Source organism: Meles meles, chromosome 5, assembly GCF_922984935.1.
Source record: "Meles meles chromosome 5, mMelMel3.1 paternal haplotype, whole genome shotgun sequence".
Classification (NCBI taxonomy): Eukaryota; Metazoa; Chordata; class Mammalia; order Carnivora; family Mustelidae; genus Meles; species Meles meles.
In genome coordinates this window covers 101565324-101581827 of record NC_060070.1, presented here as the reverse complement: position 1 = coordinate 101581827, position 16504 = coordinate 101565324, and the positions used below count along the sequence as shown (strand labels likewise).

Genomic DNA, 16504 nt, shown 5'->3' with positions numbered 1-16504 from the left:
AATGGGCCAGAGACCTGATCTGCAAGTCTCCAGGAAGCAAGACTTTAATGTAGTCTGTCCGCTTTGAGTTAGACTCTTGGTGCTTCGCTGTTGTCCCTGATGCACTAGTTGCTTTAAGTGGCTTTGGATGAGTTTCATGTTTATTTCTTCTGGTGTAAGACTGGTTAAGTATAGAAAGTCAGTGATAGTGCAGATTAATATAATTCTAATCAGTGATTCGATGGTAGTGAGGTTTTAGGAACGAAGAGGTATAACAGGGGAAAGAAGGAAGTGAGAATGTACTAAATGGTTCCGATTTAAGCCGGAGCAGCAATTATAGTAAATATATTTTACAAACACGCATGTAACTAGAGGCTTCCCTGGAAATACCTGAGTGTTAAAAGGCCAATTTTTTGCTGGTTATCTTGGCCAAATATCTTCAGAAATTGATCCAAGATACTAGACAAACTGGAATCACTTCATTCCCCCCCCCGCCCCCGAGTTACAGAGAAACATGTTTATGTAATCTTCCTTGAAGGACTCTTCTGCATTCTCTTCCGAACGAATGTTCTCTGAGTGAGCTCCGTCCTCATCCGAGCCACTGATGAATACGATTTCTAGCACAAGACAGCATTACAAGGAATTTCTCTTCAGTATATCTCTTCATACCAGTAAAAACTACAGCATAATTACCTCAACACTCCTCCATGGTAATTATAAGAACTAAAGATTCTAAAACATTAAAGATTTACCCTCCAGCACATCCAGAGGGTAAAGACCACCTAAATTTCCCTCCCAGAGAATTTGGGATAAAAATACTTACCTTGGACACTCCTTTAAAAAACAAACAAAAAACCTTTGTCTTTATTCAGCAAATTCTGGCGAAACAAAACAAATTCTTTCTTTAACACATTCTGGTATTATATAAGGAACAACAAACTAAAATGTATGTGTATCTGTATCCTCGTCACTATCAATAAAGCTGTACTGAGAGCTTAGTCAATGATCCGATGCGGGTAGTTTTGAAGTGTCCTTTGTGTGATGGTTGGGGTGCTTGGTTTTCTCCTCTAGTTAGTTTTCGTGATGATTCACCTCAGCAAAACACAACAACGACAAAAGAAATGACAACTAATTAAAGGGCTGTTCCAATAACTTGCAGACTAGTAAAAGAAAAATGTATAAAACGTCTGTAGTGACTTGCTTGTGGCTCAGACAAAAGCCTACGTTTGGTCTCTCTCAGTCCTGACCATTTAGAAATCACAGATAAAGTGTGGTGGTTTCTAGCCTTATCCCCACCCTGACCACAGCCGACCGGTCACAGACTCGGGTTCGTCATCACTTGCGATGAAGATACATTTTTGGAAATGAAATCGTGTTGCTGTCCTGGCAAACTCTCACCGCCTTCCTCTTCCACCTCGTCTTCCAAATGAGCAAAGGAAACGTAACCCACATAAGATGCTCAATCTTTGATCTAATCTAGCAGTTCAAGAATAACACTCAGTTGAGGTGGTCATTTCCAGAAAATTCGAAATGGCAGCAATTACTTTTTCTTAAACTTCTCCAAGCTCTGTAATCATGAAAAGAGACTCGAAGGCCCCCACACAGAAACAGGTGGTGCCACGTTCCCAGTTTGGAGCATACCTGCAGGAGCCCCAGAGTTTCCTTGAGTTCTCTTTGCCACATCTAGAACTCCAAGCTTCCCCACGGGTCTGCACCCCCTCCCATGTTCACATACCAGTCTGTCTGTCCAGTTCACAGCACGTGTGAAATTATTTAATGACACGAAGGACATCTAAGGTACTCCAGGATGTAGCAAAGGAATAACCATTTTGCACCTACTGTGTTTGGCAAATTTGATAGAAAGACTAGAGACAAAAAGATATTCTATGCTTTTTCCTCATCTGGGTGATAAAGAAGTACATTAGGAAGTCCACTTCAGGAAAGGGGACAGGCCTTGAGGGAGAGAGGAAATCTAACCGTGCCCCTCTTGTTTTCCTTTCCAGCCACATTCACAAGTTGGGCTATGAACATAGGTGTGTAATGAATTATTCCTTAGCCAATGCCAATCTTCCACCCAGTTTCAGGCCAGACTTGCTCCTTAGAGAGTGGTGAGGAAGCGAGGCACTTTTCCCTAACCTTTGGACAAATGTAGTAGCTTCTGGTTAGCCAGCCAAAGATCCTATATTGCTTCTTTTCTTATCCCTTTCAGAGAAGCACCTTTAAAAGTCAGCCTGACTCATCTTGGAGAAATGACCATTCAGATTTTGCTTCAATATTCAGTCATAACTATAGAAGCAATGTTCGAGAAAGAAAATGTTCTTTTATTTTTTTAAGACTTTATTCATTTATTTGTTAGAGAAAGAGAGCACAGCAGGGGGAGCTCTAGGCAGAGGGAGAAGCAGGTTCCCACTGAGCACGGAGCCCGATAAGGGGCTCACTCCTAGGACCTTGGGATCATGACCTGAACTAAAGACTGACGCGTAACCAACCGAACCACTCAGGTGTCACCAAAAAAGGCTTTGAAGATGACTATTATTTCTCTCACTCAGATGGGGTGATAGGTCAAAACGGAAGAAACAAGACCGTGATTTCGTAACAAACATGTCTCTGTACCCCACCCCCACCATCACAACCTGTACCCACAAGAGGGAAGTGCCCCGTGAAATGAATGGAGGACTTGTGTCTTTGTATCTGGCTGATTTTGCTTTGTGCTCACATTTAGGTTATCCCCGTAGGCTCTCCATTCAGAAATTCTTTTTCCGTCTTGGAGACATCACTACCATCAACTAGAGGGGAAAACTGAGCAGGATCCATTTTTGGTGAGCTAGATATGACGCAACTTAGGTCAATTCTGCCTACACCACTACATCACCGAACTAGGCATCTGGCCATACCTAGAAGCAAGGGAACTGGAGAAGAAGACTTCAAGGGAACCCAAGAGGAAGAAGAAAGGATTTCATATAGCATCATCTCTCACACTGAATGATTACATTTTGGAAACCACTGTTCCCAGCTTCCTTCTGGTTGCCCACGGAGCAAAGAGCTTCCCAGGCCAACTGCCTCCCCTCAGTCTGTAGATCCCCGTTCTCCTCTTTCCTTTTCCTGGCTCGTAAGACTTGAACTGAAGTCCTCTAGTGTGTCTTGCCTGTCCCCTTCCGAAGGCCAAGCCCGAACAACTCTTGGGCCTTTTCTCAATTCAGGGCCCTCACAGGTCTACACATGCATTAAATGTATTCGGTAAGCCTTGACTGTCGGTATAAATCTGGTTCCCACAAACCATCAAGGAAATCCGTGCAATATCAGAATCACCCCCTCCACCCCTCATTGGGTCTGTCCCTCTACTTCTAGAATACTCTAAACTCTTCTTGATTTTTACCTCTTCTGAAACCTTGACTACAAAGCATACATCTGTGACTAAATTCCTCTCAACTCTAGCCATAGGAGGTGGTTCCCAATGCAGGATGGTTTGGCAGACAGACACGTGATGTAGTCAAAAAGAGGAAATGCAAGGATCTATACTCTTAATCACCATGAGAAGAGAGGATTCCTCCGAGAGAAAGAGAAGGAAAAGGAGATGGCTGTCATCTGACTCCCAGCTCTTCTTCCCTAACCTTTTTTTTCTTCCCTAACCTTTATGTAGTCTTTCCGTTTGTTGCAGAGTTCCAAGTTGAGAAGTGTCTTATTCTATCACAATTTTGCATATAGGTAACAGGGGGAATTCTGTATGCAAAAAGAATGCTTTCCTTATTTAGGCAATGTTCCCTGAACATCACCATGTAGCAAGCACACTGTTGGAATACCCTTGCGAAAAGGCGCTGTGTTTCCCCAGGGCAGGGGAAGAACCGGAACTCCCAGGGGAGACCGCAGCCTAAAGCACACTCACGTTCAGGCAGAGCCAGCCCCACGAAGTGCATTTACATTCACAGGCATTTACTTCTCGCCAAGCTCTGTGCTCTCTAGGTCCAGGGAGAAAGAGAAAGACAAACCCAACCTAGAGCCTGCCCTCCAGGAGCTTAGTGATGAAGGTTTTTCTCACTGACTCCATTTGGAGTTTATTCTTTTGTTTTCCAACCCCATACTTCAGATCCTGCTGTCTTTCTCTGCCCTGCTCTGTGCTCTAGGAGGCTGATCCCCCTGGACTCCATCCTCCGGACGTGGACCCTTTGTTCCATAGGTTGTACTAACCCAACGGAGAAGGTAGAGGGCCGAAGAGAGTGCTTGGGACATTTCTTTCCATTCTAGGCTTCAGCACTACCCTGTGACCAAGCCAGGGAGGCAGGCCCGGCCAACAGGAGCGGTAGTTGGAGAGTTACTGGCTTGGTAATACAACCTCACCACGTCACACCTGCCACTCCGGGGTATTTTCTTGCTGCTGTCTGTGTGTTCTGCCACCCCTTTCAGAATCCGCTCTTTGAAACTGAGAACCTCGTCTGCCTTGGTCCCTGACGTACCTCGGGTGTCTAGAACAGCTGCTGGGGTACAGGAGGGGATCAGTTTTTTTCGTTGAGTGAATGAATGAATGAAGTGACGAGACCATCATGACTCACTGCTTGCTAGATTCTTCTTCCAATATTATTCATTTATTTAATCAATAAATACTTATTGCGCATCTACTCTATTCAAAGCCCTTTCCCTTACCGCAGAAAGAGGTAAGCACAAATCACACAACCATGGTAACCAGGTCTTCTCTAGACCAGCGGAAGCCAAAAATTACATCACCATGAAAGAGTACAGGTGGGAGGAATTATCCAACCAAACCTTGACCATACATTTCTGTTTCTAAAAAATCTATCAGAAGATGGAAAACATTTCTAGAGTTATTATTCATATGTTATTAAATTTTTAAAAATCCCTTGTTTTCTCTCTCTAATTGCCAAATCTTCAAAAGCAGTGTGGGACTTGTTGCAGCATTTAGTGTTTCTTTCGTAATATTTGGTGCCAATCTTTAAACTGTTTATTCGGTATGTTTCGTTATATATATATATACATACACACATTTGATAGAATATAGATATAGATATTGGTATTTATGTGTGTATTTATATTTATATGCATTCTGTCAAATGATGTGTGTGTATCTATATGTGTATGTCATATATGTGTATATTTAGTAAGCACTGAATAAACACCAGCTAACTGCCGAAACTAGTCCTATTACAAATATATATATTTGTGTGTGAATATTTGTGTGTTATAGACTGAATATGTTGAAACCATATGTGATGACCTGTGTTATACTGTGATAGACCAAATGTGTCCCCTAAAGTTTATATGTTGACACCACATGTGGTGGCATTTGGAGGTGAGGCCTTGGGGAGGTGGTGGGGTCATGAGGGTGGAGCCCCACGATGGGATCCGTGTCCCCACAAGAAGAGGAGGAGAGTTCGCTCTCCCCCACGCCGCGTGAGGATCCAGGAGAGAAGATGGCCATCCGTAAATCAGCAAGAGGGCCTTCCCCCAGAATCCAGCCATGCTGGGGTCCTTATTTCAGACTTGGCAGCCTCCAGAACTGTGAGAAATCTAAGCTCCCTGGTCTTTGGTATTTTGTCACAGCAGCGTCAGCCCACATCGGCTAAGAGGTCGAGAGAGGGAGATAGATAGGGACAGAGCCATAGACATATCTATATTTGTATCTTACCTTGTCACTACATGCTTGCTGTGAGATTTATAGCTCTTCTCACTCCATCTCCTGCTTACATGAGAGCTAAATGAGTTGAGAGGTAATGTTCATCTCTTTAAATACCTTTTTTTTTTTTTAAGATTTTGTTTATTTAGGGGCGTCAGGGTGGCTCGGTGGGTTAAGCCTCTGCCTTCGGCTCAGTTCATGATCTCAGGATCCTGGATCAAGCCCTGCATCGGGCTCTCTGCTCAGTGGGGAGCCTGCTTCCCCCTCTCTCTCTGCCTGCTGCTCTGCCTACTTGTGATCTCTCTCCCTCTGTCAAATAAATAAAATCTTAAAAAAAGAAAAAAGATTTTATTTATTTGAGAGAGAGTGAGCAAGAGAGAGAGAGCATGAGCAAAGGGGAGGAGCAGAGGCAGAGGGAGAAGCAGAATCTCTGCTGAGCAGGGAGCCTAACTCTGGGCTCCATCCCAGGACGCTGGGATCATGACCTGAGCCGAAGACAGATGCTTAATCGACTGAACCCCCCGGGGTTCCCCATTTATTTAAATACTTCTTGAGGGTGGCCATGTTCCTGGCCACATGAAGGAACCTGAAAAGTTTGGAGCCTACCCATTAACACCCAGAGGACTTCTTCCAATTCAGGAATAAGAGCTAGAAGGAGGGACTCAGCAGGGCATGTGCAGCCCAAACCCTGGCCCCCTTCAGAACCCCCAGACCTGCCTCCATCTGTGGTTCTCCCATTTCTTTCAAAGTTAATGATACTGAGCACAAGGCAGAGTCCTGGGTGATAGACAGTAAGGCTCTGGCCATGAGGCGACCAGAGATACTACGAGAATGAGATGTTATATTACAAAGATAAAAAGTGGCAAATGCAGGGGCGCCTGGGTGGCTCAGTTGGTTAAGCCACTGCCTTCGGCTCAGGTCATGATCCCAAGTTCCTGGGATTGACTCCAGCATCGGGCTCCTTCCTCAGCAGGGAGCCTGCTTCTCTCTCCACCTCTGCCTGCCACTCTGCCTGCTTGTGTGCGCTCTCTCTCTCTGACAAATAAATAAATAAAAATCTTAAAAAAAAAAAAGGTGGCAAATGCAGCTGCAAGGGGGATCTGCCTGTTGTTCTTCAGAGACACAACACGAAGGCACACTTCTGAAGGCGAGGCGGTGGACCGCAGACCAGCCCCGCGCACACTTGGGAGCCGCGCTCTGAGGGTGACAGGGCCCCTGGAAGAGAGTCTCCCGTGGAATGCTTGCATTGAATGGAGACAAACCGGCTCCATAAAAAATCCATGAAATATGAAGACACATCAGCTCCCCCTTGATTTCTCCTGAATTTTCCCAGTTGAAATCCAGCTCAGCAAGTGAGTACCTTTGGTGAAGACCTCTGCCCTTGCCTCCACTGACCAAACCGAAAAGAGAGAGGGAGCCTTCAGGACTGGGAGGGCCCTGTGATCACTGTGGGCAGACCAGAGTTCTGGGCTGCAGAAGGAAACTTGAAACCAGAAGAGTGAGGCTCCCCCGGGTGGGGGCGGTAGGGGGGAGCCCTTTACTGCGGGGTGTGCCACCATTAAGCCCTGACATGCAGGGACTGGGGTCTGGAGCAGCACTGTTTTTTTTGCTGCTGGGGTTTTGCCGCAGGTTTGCAGGGAGAGCTGAGAGAGGCCAGTGCTCACAGGCTGGTCCCCTCTGGCTGCATCAGCCTTTTCCATTCTGCACCCCGTCCCTTTGCTGCCCCCCCCCCCCCCCCGCCCCGCGCCATACAAACCGTTTCTTTGCGCACTTTCTCTTTCCCTGGGCAGGCAAAGTTAGACAGCCCTGTTGTACAAAACCTGGCTTCCCCCTCTCCCTGTCCCACTAGTGGTCTGTCCTGGATGGAGGGGGGGCTTTGGGTCAGAGGTGGAAGAGTCTGCAGGGTTCTGTGCCGGTAGTGGCTAAGGGCAACGGCAACCAGAGGTGGCGCTGCGGTACTCTTTGGAGGGATGGAGGGCCTGCCGGCTGGCATAACAATGACCTTCCAACAGTCCCAAGCAGCTGTGCTGGCATCAGCCAGGGCTGTTGGGAAGCTGGAGACAATGCCCAGTTCTCTCTGGGTCTCCTGGTGATTCTGGTATTTGCTTTTTTTTTTTTTTTTTTTTACTATTGGTATTTGCTTTTTATAATAAAGAGCCCATGTACTTTAGTAAGATTTTTTTTTTTTTTTTTTTTTTTTTAGATTTTATTTATTTATTTGACAGACAGAGATCACAAGTAGGCAGAGAGGCAGGCAGAGAGAGAGAGAGAAGCAGGCTCGCCGCTGAGCGGAGAGCCCGATGCGGGACTCCATCCCAGGATCCCGAGATCATGACCCGAGCCGAAGGCAGCGGCCCAACCCACTGAGCCACCCAGGCGCCCGAGCCCATGTACTTTAAAGAGAAGGAAAAGAGCTAGGCAAAAGCTTTTCTCGTGCCGGGTGGAAGAATATGGTGAAGTCGGTGACGCCTGGACTTCTTACAAGAGGTGGCCTCGAGTCACCGCTAGGCAGGGTGATTCCTCAATGTTGCAATCATGGTGCCTGCCTTCAAGGAGAGACGCGTGGCCACTTGCAAATGAATCAAAATCTCCCCAATCTTTCAAAACTCAAATCAGAAATGTCTTAAAGGCTCTTGATTTCATCTCAGTCATGATCTTAGGGTCCTGGGCTGGAGCTCTGCATTAGAGGCTGGTGAAATCTGGAGCAGAGAAACCAGCCAAGTTAACCCCTCTCCAACCTGCAGAACTCAAAGTCAATAAATGTGTGTTGCTTTAAGGCACTCAGTTGCAAGGGTGATGCGTTCAGCAATGGAAGAAAACTAAAGTCCCTACTGTTCAACGAGCAGCCCGGCACAGGCCCAAGAGAATCGGGACATCCCCTGATCAGCAGGTCCCTAGAGGAAGAGTAGGGTTAAGCTGGGAGGACTCTGGAAACCTGGGTCACATGCAGGTTTGATTCAACTTTCAAAGCACCTGACCCCTGAGTGTCCACAGCCAATGGTGATATGCCTGTGTTCCCCCTCTTTAAAAGTCATTTTGATAGATCTTAAGTTAGTACTTTTCAGATACAGATGTTGTTCTATCATTCTTCTGCGGGCCCAGTAGACTATACACGATGAATTGTATTTTGCTCAAAGAAAAATGTCCATTATCACTTAAATGATCATTGTACTTTGACACAACCAAATGGAGACATTCAGAAGAATAACAACCATTTCTTTACCCTCTGAGCTGCTTTTAGAAATCAGTAGATGTTGGGCAACCTGGGTGGCTCAGTCAGTGAAGTATCTGCCTTGGGCTCAGGTCATGAGCCCAGGGTCCTGGAATCGAGTCCTCCATCGGGCTCCTTGCTTAGCTCGGAGCCTGACTCTCCCTCTGCCTGCCTCTGCCCTCTGTTTGTGTTCTATCTCTCTGACAAATAAATTAAAAGTGTATTTTTAAAAAGAAATCAATAAAAATAACTTAATATTACCTCAAAATGGTTTGACTGGTTTTTATTTTATTTTTTTATTTTATTTTTTTTTTAGAGATTTTATTCATTTATCTGACAGAGAGAGATCACAAGAAGGCAAAGAGGCAGGCAGAGAGAGAGGAAGGGAAGCAGGCTCCCCGCTGAGCAGAGAACCGGATGTGGGGCTCGATCCCTGGACCCTGAGACCTGAGCTGAAGGCAGAGGCTTTAACCCGCTGAGCCATCCAGGCGCCCCAGTTTGACTGGTTTTTAAAATAACACATACACACAACTCCAAATGGCAGCATCATCCCCAGCTAAACATAGTAATGTTTTTATTATTAATTCATAGATTAGAGGATTTGTCATTTTGCAACTATTTGTTTCTTATTTTTCTATTTCTTTTTAATTATTTCATTTTTTATATTTCTTACTGTTTTTTTTAAAGATTTTATTTATTTATTTGACAGATCACAAGGAGGCAGAGAAGGCAGAGAGAGAGGAAAGGAAGCAGGCTCCCCACTGAGCAGAGAGCCCAACTCGGGCCTCCATCCCAGGATCGTGGGATCATGACCTCCTTACTATTTAAATGTTTCTGAATTTTAGGCAGTCAAAATAAGTTTTCCTTTTAGGAAAAAAATAAAGATCCTTCTCGAACATTTCCTATGTCTAGAAACCTGCTAAGTGCTGGAGACCCAAGATGGCTTGCCCTTGTCTTACTGTCCCCTGGGGGTGGGGGTGGGGGACCGGGAGGAAGAGTTTGGAGAGGCAGACATGCACACGAATTATTGCTGTGTGACAGGATATGTGTAATTACAGGGGTAAGAATGCAGCCTTATGGGATTGCTACAAAGGTGACAGATTCTTATCCGGAAGGGTCAAAGTAAAAGAAGCAAGCTTGGAGCTGAATTTTAAGAAGATTTTGGAATTCAGTGTCACTGAGGATTACATACTATGTTCAAAGACCTTATCAAGTCTATGTGTGCTCTAGTCTGTCTTGAATTTTGCCAAGAAATTTAGCAAGGGTTGACCCCAAAATGCCTCTTCTATCGTCTTTGAAAAGTAGTCTAAACTGAGAGTTGGAAGACAGAAGTTTTATACCTAGACCCAGCATCTACTAAACAAATGGTTTGGGTCTCAGTTTTTGTAAGAATGGCAATTGATCATAACCATCCTGCTTACTTCATAGGACAATTATAAAGACCGAATTAGAGCATGTATATGAAAACACCAAGTCACTCTAAAATTTATCAAGGTCACACCATTTCTATTCTGAGTTGCTGGTGACCAATGTTAATTAATACTATGTATTAAAAGAGAGTAACAGAGTAACAAAAATGTTTGATGCCTTAGAGTTTCATAGCACCTTTCCTTGAAGCTTGGCAGCTCTGTTCCCTCAGTAGGCCTTCTAATATCTTGCCAGGATGAGCTGCAGCCTGGGTCATTACTCCACACTTGCAGAAGAATGGGGAAGATGAAGTAGGAGACCCAAGATCCACAGGCAGAATCAAGACTTGAGCCCCAGGTCTCGCCTTCAGACCATTTCCTGGTACACGCAGCACGCAGAGCAAGAGACAAGCATGACTGTGGTGCCTTCTCACAAATTATTTCAATAGAGGGTGCCTGGGTGGCTCAGTCTTAAGCATCTGCCTTGGGCTGGGGTCATATCTCAGGGTCCTGGGATCACAGCCCACACAGGGCTCCCTGCTCAGTGGAGAGCCTGCTTCTCCCTCCCCCCCCCCCCCGCCCCGCTTGTATTTCCTCTCTCTCTCTCTCTCTCTCTCGCTCTCTCTGTCAAATAAATAAAATCTTAAAAAAAATAAATTTCAACAAATAAGATATTTTAAAAATTATTTCAAGTCGCCCAGAACAAATAAAGATATATCTTTCCAATTACAGATGCTCAGCTGTAAAGTTCGTTCTCTTCAAAATTCAACCGGAATTTTAAAAATAATAATAATAAAAATGCCTTTAAATTGTAAAAGGAGAAAGCCCTACCTGACTCCCTCTCCTCTTTGTCCGCCAGGCTCCACCCATTCAAGGCACGGAAGACACTTCTCCCACCTCCACGGGAAACTCCCCAGCCCTAAGCTCAGCAGCAAATGCCGTTCATTCGCAGATTCCAGCTGCCAGAAACATCCCCCTCTCTCAAAATCCCTGGGCTTAGACTAGTGGGTGAGAACCCAGGCTCCCAAGGCCGTCTATCTGCGTCCGAATCCCAGCAGCTGTCTTCCTCTGGTCCCTTATCTGTCAGTGGGACATTGGCGGCAACACTAAAAAAGAACAAAAAGCATGGTCATTACAGGGTTATTAAAAACGTTAACAAGGAGCGTCTGCGTGGCGCAATTGGTTAAGTATCTTGACTCTTGATCTCAGTTCGGGTCATGATCTCGGGTTCGTGAGAATGAGCCCCAGGTCGGGCTGTTGGGCTCTGCACTGGGGGTGGAGCTTGCTCAAGATTTTCTCCCCCTCTCCACTGCCCCACCCTGCCCCCAACCCCCGTCCACTGCACGTGCACACACGTTCTCTCTCAAAAAATTATAATAATACTGGTAAGGCATGTAGAGCATTAATGACACACGGAAATATCCAATAAATATTCGCTGTCCAATTCTCATCTGTTCCTTTACAGGTTTTTCATCTGCACCCAGGTAACCAATTCTTGGGGATAGGAACCGATTCCAGAGCACCCTTGCCTAGTGCAGAAGAGAACATCCCAGCTCTGCCATTTATGATCTCTGTGGGCTTAGTCTGCCATTTAATTTCTGTGACTCAGCCCCTCCTCTGCAAAATGGGGAGAAGATGAAAATTAAAGGCAATAATGCATACATATATCTTTGACATTATTTGGTATTTAAGAGTCTATATTAAAATTATATTAAAGAGTTAAGGCTCTGATGTCACCATGTTTCTCAGACCGTACTTTCTGACCTGTATGGCTGAAATCACAGATCAAAATTAGGAGGGAGAGAGAAAGAGAGAAAATGCAATGTGAGAATGCTCAGGGCTGGAAAGACAGCTGTAGGCAGTCTTATGAGATGTACTCTCCTCGAGAGACAAGAAGCCTCCAACTCTGTGATTAGAAGAGGGCCACCACCTCCTCCCTGATGAAGGGGAGAATGAGGAGGAGATGGGGGAGAGCAGAACAAGGAGGGGAGAAAGTAAGGGAACAAGTAAGATGAACAGGAGTAGTGGCAGAGGGAAAGAGGAGAAGGGAGAAGAGACAGAGACAGGAGAGGACAAGGAGACGAGAGAGATTTATAAACAAAAAAGCCCAAACCTCATGGCCATGAGTTGGAGTTAAACAACCCCTAGAGGTGTGGACCTTTCCGGGGATGGTTGTTTGTCCTAACAACTGAAGTTCGGGTGTGGCAGATACAGTGAAATGTGTGAGATGGCCCCACAACTAAATAGTCCCACATCCTACTTAACTGTCATATTAATTCAAGTAGGTGACAAATTCAGGACTCAGGTCTATTTCCCACAATAAGCAGTGTTTTTTCTTGGTTTTGATATAGGCTGAATATCTCAGCAATGCCACTAAATTTGAGGGGAGGGACACCTGGGTGGCACCCTCAGTTAAGCCTCTGCCTTCAACTCAGGTCATGATCACGAGATCCTGGGATCAAGTCCCACATCAAGCTCTTTGCTCAGTGGCAAGCCTGCTTCTCCCTCTGCCTGCCACTCCCCCTGCCTGTGCTCGCTCGTGCTCTCTCTCTCTCTGACAAATAAATAAAATCTCTCAAAAAATTAAAAAATAAAGAATTGCAAATTCTTGGGGAAAAAATTTGAGGGGAAATTGTATGTTGTTTTATTGACAACTTTTTTTGTTGTTTTTAAAATATTTTTATTTATTTATTTGACAGAGAGAGATCACAAGTAGGCAGAGAGAGAGGAAGCAGGCTCCCTGCTGAGCAGAAAGCCCCATGAGGGACTTGGTTCCAGGACCCTGAGACCATGACCTGAGCCGAAGACAGAGGCTTAACACACTGACGCACCCAGGTGCCCCTGTTGTTGTTTTAATCAGGGTTTTTTTGCTGTTTTACTAATAACTTTATGTAGATTACTCACCACCAGGAGACTCACCTCAGAGGTAAGGCCACTCTCGGGGTGTAAGTCACACCCACCTTATATCCTGCATACTTGCATTTGCACATTCGGCTGCAAGCATCTGACTGCATCATTATGACTTTCCTACAGTTGGTCCTGAGCAATAAATATCACACTATGTAATTTCTCCTTATTTTCCTTTGTTTTTTTTTTTTTTCTTTATGATAAAGCTGGGGCATTACATTGACTTTTAATTATGTCTAGAAGTAGGTTATGTTATCTATGAAAGTCATTTTAGGATAAAAGGGTTTTAATAAAAAAATGGTTATGAATAGGGGGTGTTGGGACCAATGGGATGAAATCCAGGTCCTAGAAGCAACTCTGACCCCTCCATTCCCTAATCCTTTCTCCTCCTGACCGCTTCAACATTAGGAGCCACTGGCCTGTAGGAGGTCCCTCAGGGGAGGCATTGGACTCTGGCCCTCTCTTTCCTGGGTCTCTGATACCTCGCCCCAGATGATGTGTTATGTACAGAGGTAAGTAGACCTGCATTCAATCACGCACAATCACAACCATTAATTTTATTGTATAATAACGTGATACAAAAATAAAGCATTTAATTTTGTAAACATTGTGATATTTCCAGTTAGTGGGTCTAGTTCAAGAAGATATGACTGCTTAAAAATGGTGCCCGTGGGGCCTAGGTCATTCAACGGTCAAGAGACCTCTGAAACATCATCCAATCACCAAGGCTCTAGAGCTGAAATCCAGAGGCTCCCATTCAGTCCCCTTCCTGCAAAGACAACCTGCCATCTTGGGCAAGTACACAGATCCAAAGTTTGCGTTAGCTGAAAAGGACATAAAAAACACTGATTTTCAGTGAGGAACACGTGACAATGTCCATATCCAGGATGGGAGTATTTCCCAGGTAGAAAAGAAACAGAGTAATGATTAAAGAAATGACTTTGCAACCGAAACACCTGGGTTCATCATCTTAGTCCTGACCCACCCCAGCCCTGTGAATTCGGGTAAGTTTTACTTACCGTTTCCAAAAATTTGGTTCCTTAGCTATAAAGGGGGAGAACAATAGCACCTGCCCCTTAGGGTCCTTAAAAGAATAAAACCATTATCTGCTGTCAGGCATCTAGGGGAGTGTTTGGCACATGGGACTCACTCAAAGAAATGTCAGCTTTCAGACTTCTTCTGTGTGGGAATGTTCCTTCCTGCATCTCAGCCTGACTTCCACCATGCTTCCATGCCATTCTGCTCTACCGGGTACCTGGCCTTCTCTATAACCATGTCATCAAGGATGAGTCACATTAGAGGGAAACTGCTAAAGGGAAACAAAGACACCGGAGAATTCCTGTTTGACAGGCACCACTGAAGACAAAAGGAGTTACGTGACCACTGGCCATATATTCAGAAAAGTTTGGACAATACAGTGCTTTGTTATATTTCATGAGTTCAGAGGACCCAAAGAAGCTTGTACAGGAGAACAATAGCTGACATATCAGGTCTTTCAGTCATACTATCAGTTCCTGACCGTTTGCCAAATTGCCTTTGCCCTGGCTCTGAATTCACATCACGAAAAGAGGGAAAGTATTAAAATGATCACTTCCATTGGACTTTGAAAGTCCCAGGTTACCTGCAAGATACCTTAAAATAAAATCAGAATGTAGCCTTTGCCTATGAGGACAGAATCACTAAGCTTACCCCACTACCGAGATATCCAGATGGTGAGGAGGAGGACATTTAATGAACATGAGCAGAGGGGAGCGCGCTACAGAATCGATGTGTTATCTGACATCTGGCAAATTCGTTTTCTAGGATCGCCATAACAAATTACCACAAACAGCAGCTTCAAACAATAGAAGCATGTGCTTTTACAGTTCTGAAGGCTGGAAGTCCACAACTGAGGTGCCAACAAGGTTGGCTCCTTCTGGAGGCCTCTGACAGAGAGCCTGTTCCACGCTTCTTCCCTCGTTTCTGGAAGTTACCAGTCCTCCCGGTTATTTCCTGGCTTGTGGTTACCTCATTTCAGTCTCTGCTTCTGTTGGCAAGTGGCCATCTTCTCCCTGCTCACTCTCCTCTGTGTGTGGGTCTGTGACCGGATTTCCTCCTTACAAGAACACCAGTCATACTGGATAAGGATCTACCCTAATGACTTGAACTTAACTCGATTACATCTGCAAAGACCTGAATTTCAAATAAGGTGACATTCACAGGTCCCGGGAGTCAGCAATTCACTGGATCTTTCGGGAAGGCAGAGTCCAACCAGTAACAGGAGGTAAATCTGCTAATTGCTGAAGAGAATCTAGAGTCAACCTAGTGCTATCTTGCAGTCTGAGCGTTTTCATTCCTTAGATAAGGAGGGCAAACGTGTTTAACCTTTGGACTTGATTTTGGCCAGGATCTCTCTCTTCTAGTAGTTTCTCACTCAAGTTCTCTGGTAATTTTCTGCATTTTAGGAGGAATCACATTTGCCTCATCTTTAAATCTGTTAACTCTTTACTTGGATAAGCCACTCCAAAGAGAGTAAAATTACAAAGGCTATTTACACGGTCACTGTTGCCAGTGAATCTCCGAAAAAGAAAGATTAGAGGCCGCCTAAGGGATGCTGCTCAACTCTTACAGCCTCTCACAGAGGCTGTCTGTGTGGGGAGACTATTCACTAGATGGGAGGAAAAAATAGCAAATGAGGTCCCCTTTTTTAAATTTAAAATTAAAAAACCCACCAGAATACATTCCAGCCTCTTCTGTATCTTTTTTTAAAAGTGGGCAAGAAGTTTGGTTTAAGGCCATTAGCTTTGGAAGTTACAAATGTAAGAGAGAAGGTAAATGACAGTGTCTTATAGTTCCATGCAGACAAAATGGTTCCTCCTTCCCCTCGTCCTTTAGGAAAAGACAATTAGAATAAGACAGTTGCTCGTGGGGAGTAGAAAGGGTATTTATCTGTCTATGTATTTCTATCTGGGTTCAGCCACGGTGGCCCACCTGCCAAACCTGACTGCTGCCTGTTTTGTGGATAAAGTTGTCCTGGGACGCAGCATAGTCTTACTGTCTATTGCAGATTCCCACCACAATGGCGGACTGGAATGTTGCCAGCAAAGCCTAAAGTATTTACCATCTGGCCCTTAGCAGAAACACTTTGCCAACCCTTTACTTAGATTTAGGGGATTAGGAACTGAAGAATACCACAAGACAGCAAGCAGAACGGGTTACAAGTAGTGACTTGCGGCAAATCTCTTGGCATTGCCATGTCTTTAACAAGTCTTTGGATTCAGTGGTAAAAGCTTGGCATTAGTGCCTATTGGTATGAGCCAAGTGGGATTTAAACTACCAAAACCTTGAGTAATCATAATCATCCCCATGCCAAAAGTCAGTATCATGAACAATTAG

The 16504-nt window shown here is 44.8% G+C and overlaps 1 protein-coding gene and 1 long non-coding RNA gene across 3 annotated transcripts in view; one reads left to right on the top strand and one right to left on the bottom strand.

The window, feature by feature from the left end:
• Positions 1-4078, top strand: part of KLHL31 (kelch like family member 31) — a 68661-nt gene extending 64583 nt beyond the window's left edge. Inside the window, exon 5 of the mRNA XM_046006699.1 lies at positions 2702-4078. The gene's annotated coding sequence lies outside the window, so the exon portion shown is untranslated. The remainder of the gene's footprint in view (positions 1-2701) is intronic.
• LOC123942635 overlaps positions 1-16504 on the bottom strand; it is a 30005-nt gene that overhangs the window by 691 nt on the left and 12810 nt on the right. The window contains exons 2-3 of one of the 2 annotated variants that reach the window (XR_006818445.1): positions 11054-11328; positions 8006-8304 (exon numbers count right to left, since the gene is read on the bottom strand). This is a non-coding gene — a long non-coding RNA (uncharacterized LOC123942635). Of the gene's footprint in view, positions 1-8005; positions 8305-11053; positions 11329-16504 lie in introns of those variants that run through there. The other variant, XR_006818446.1, reaches the window with a different exon arrangement.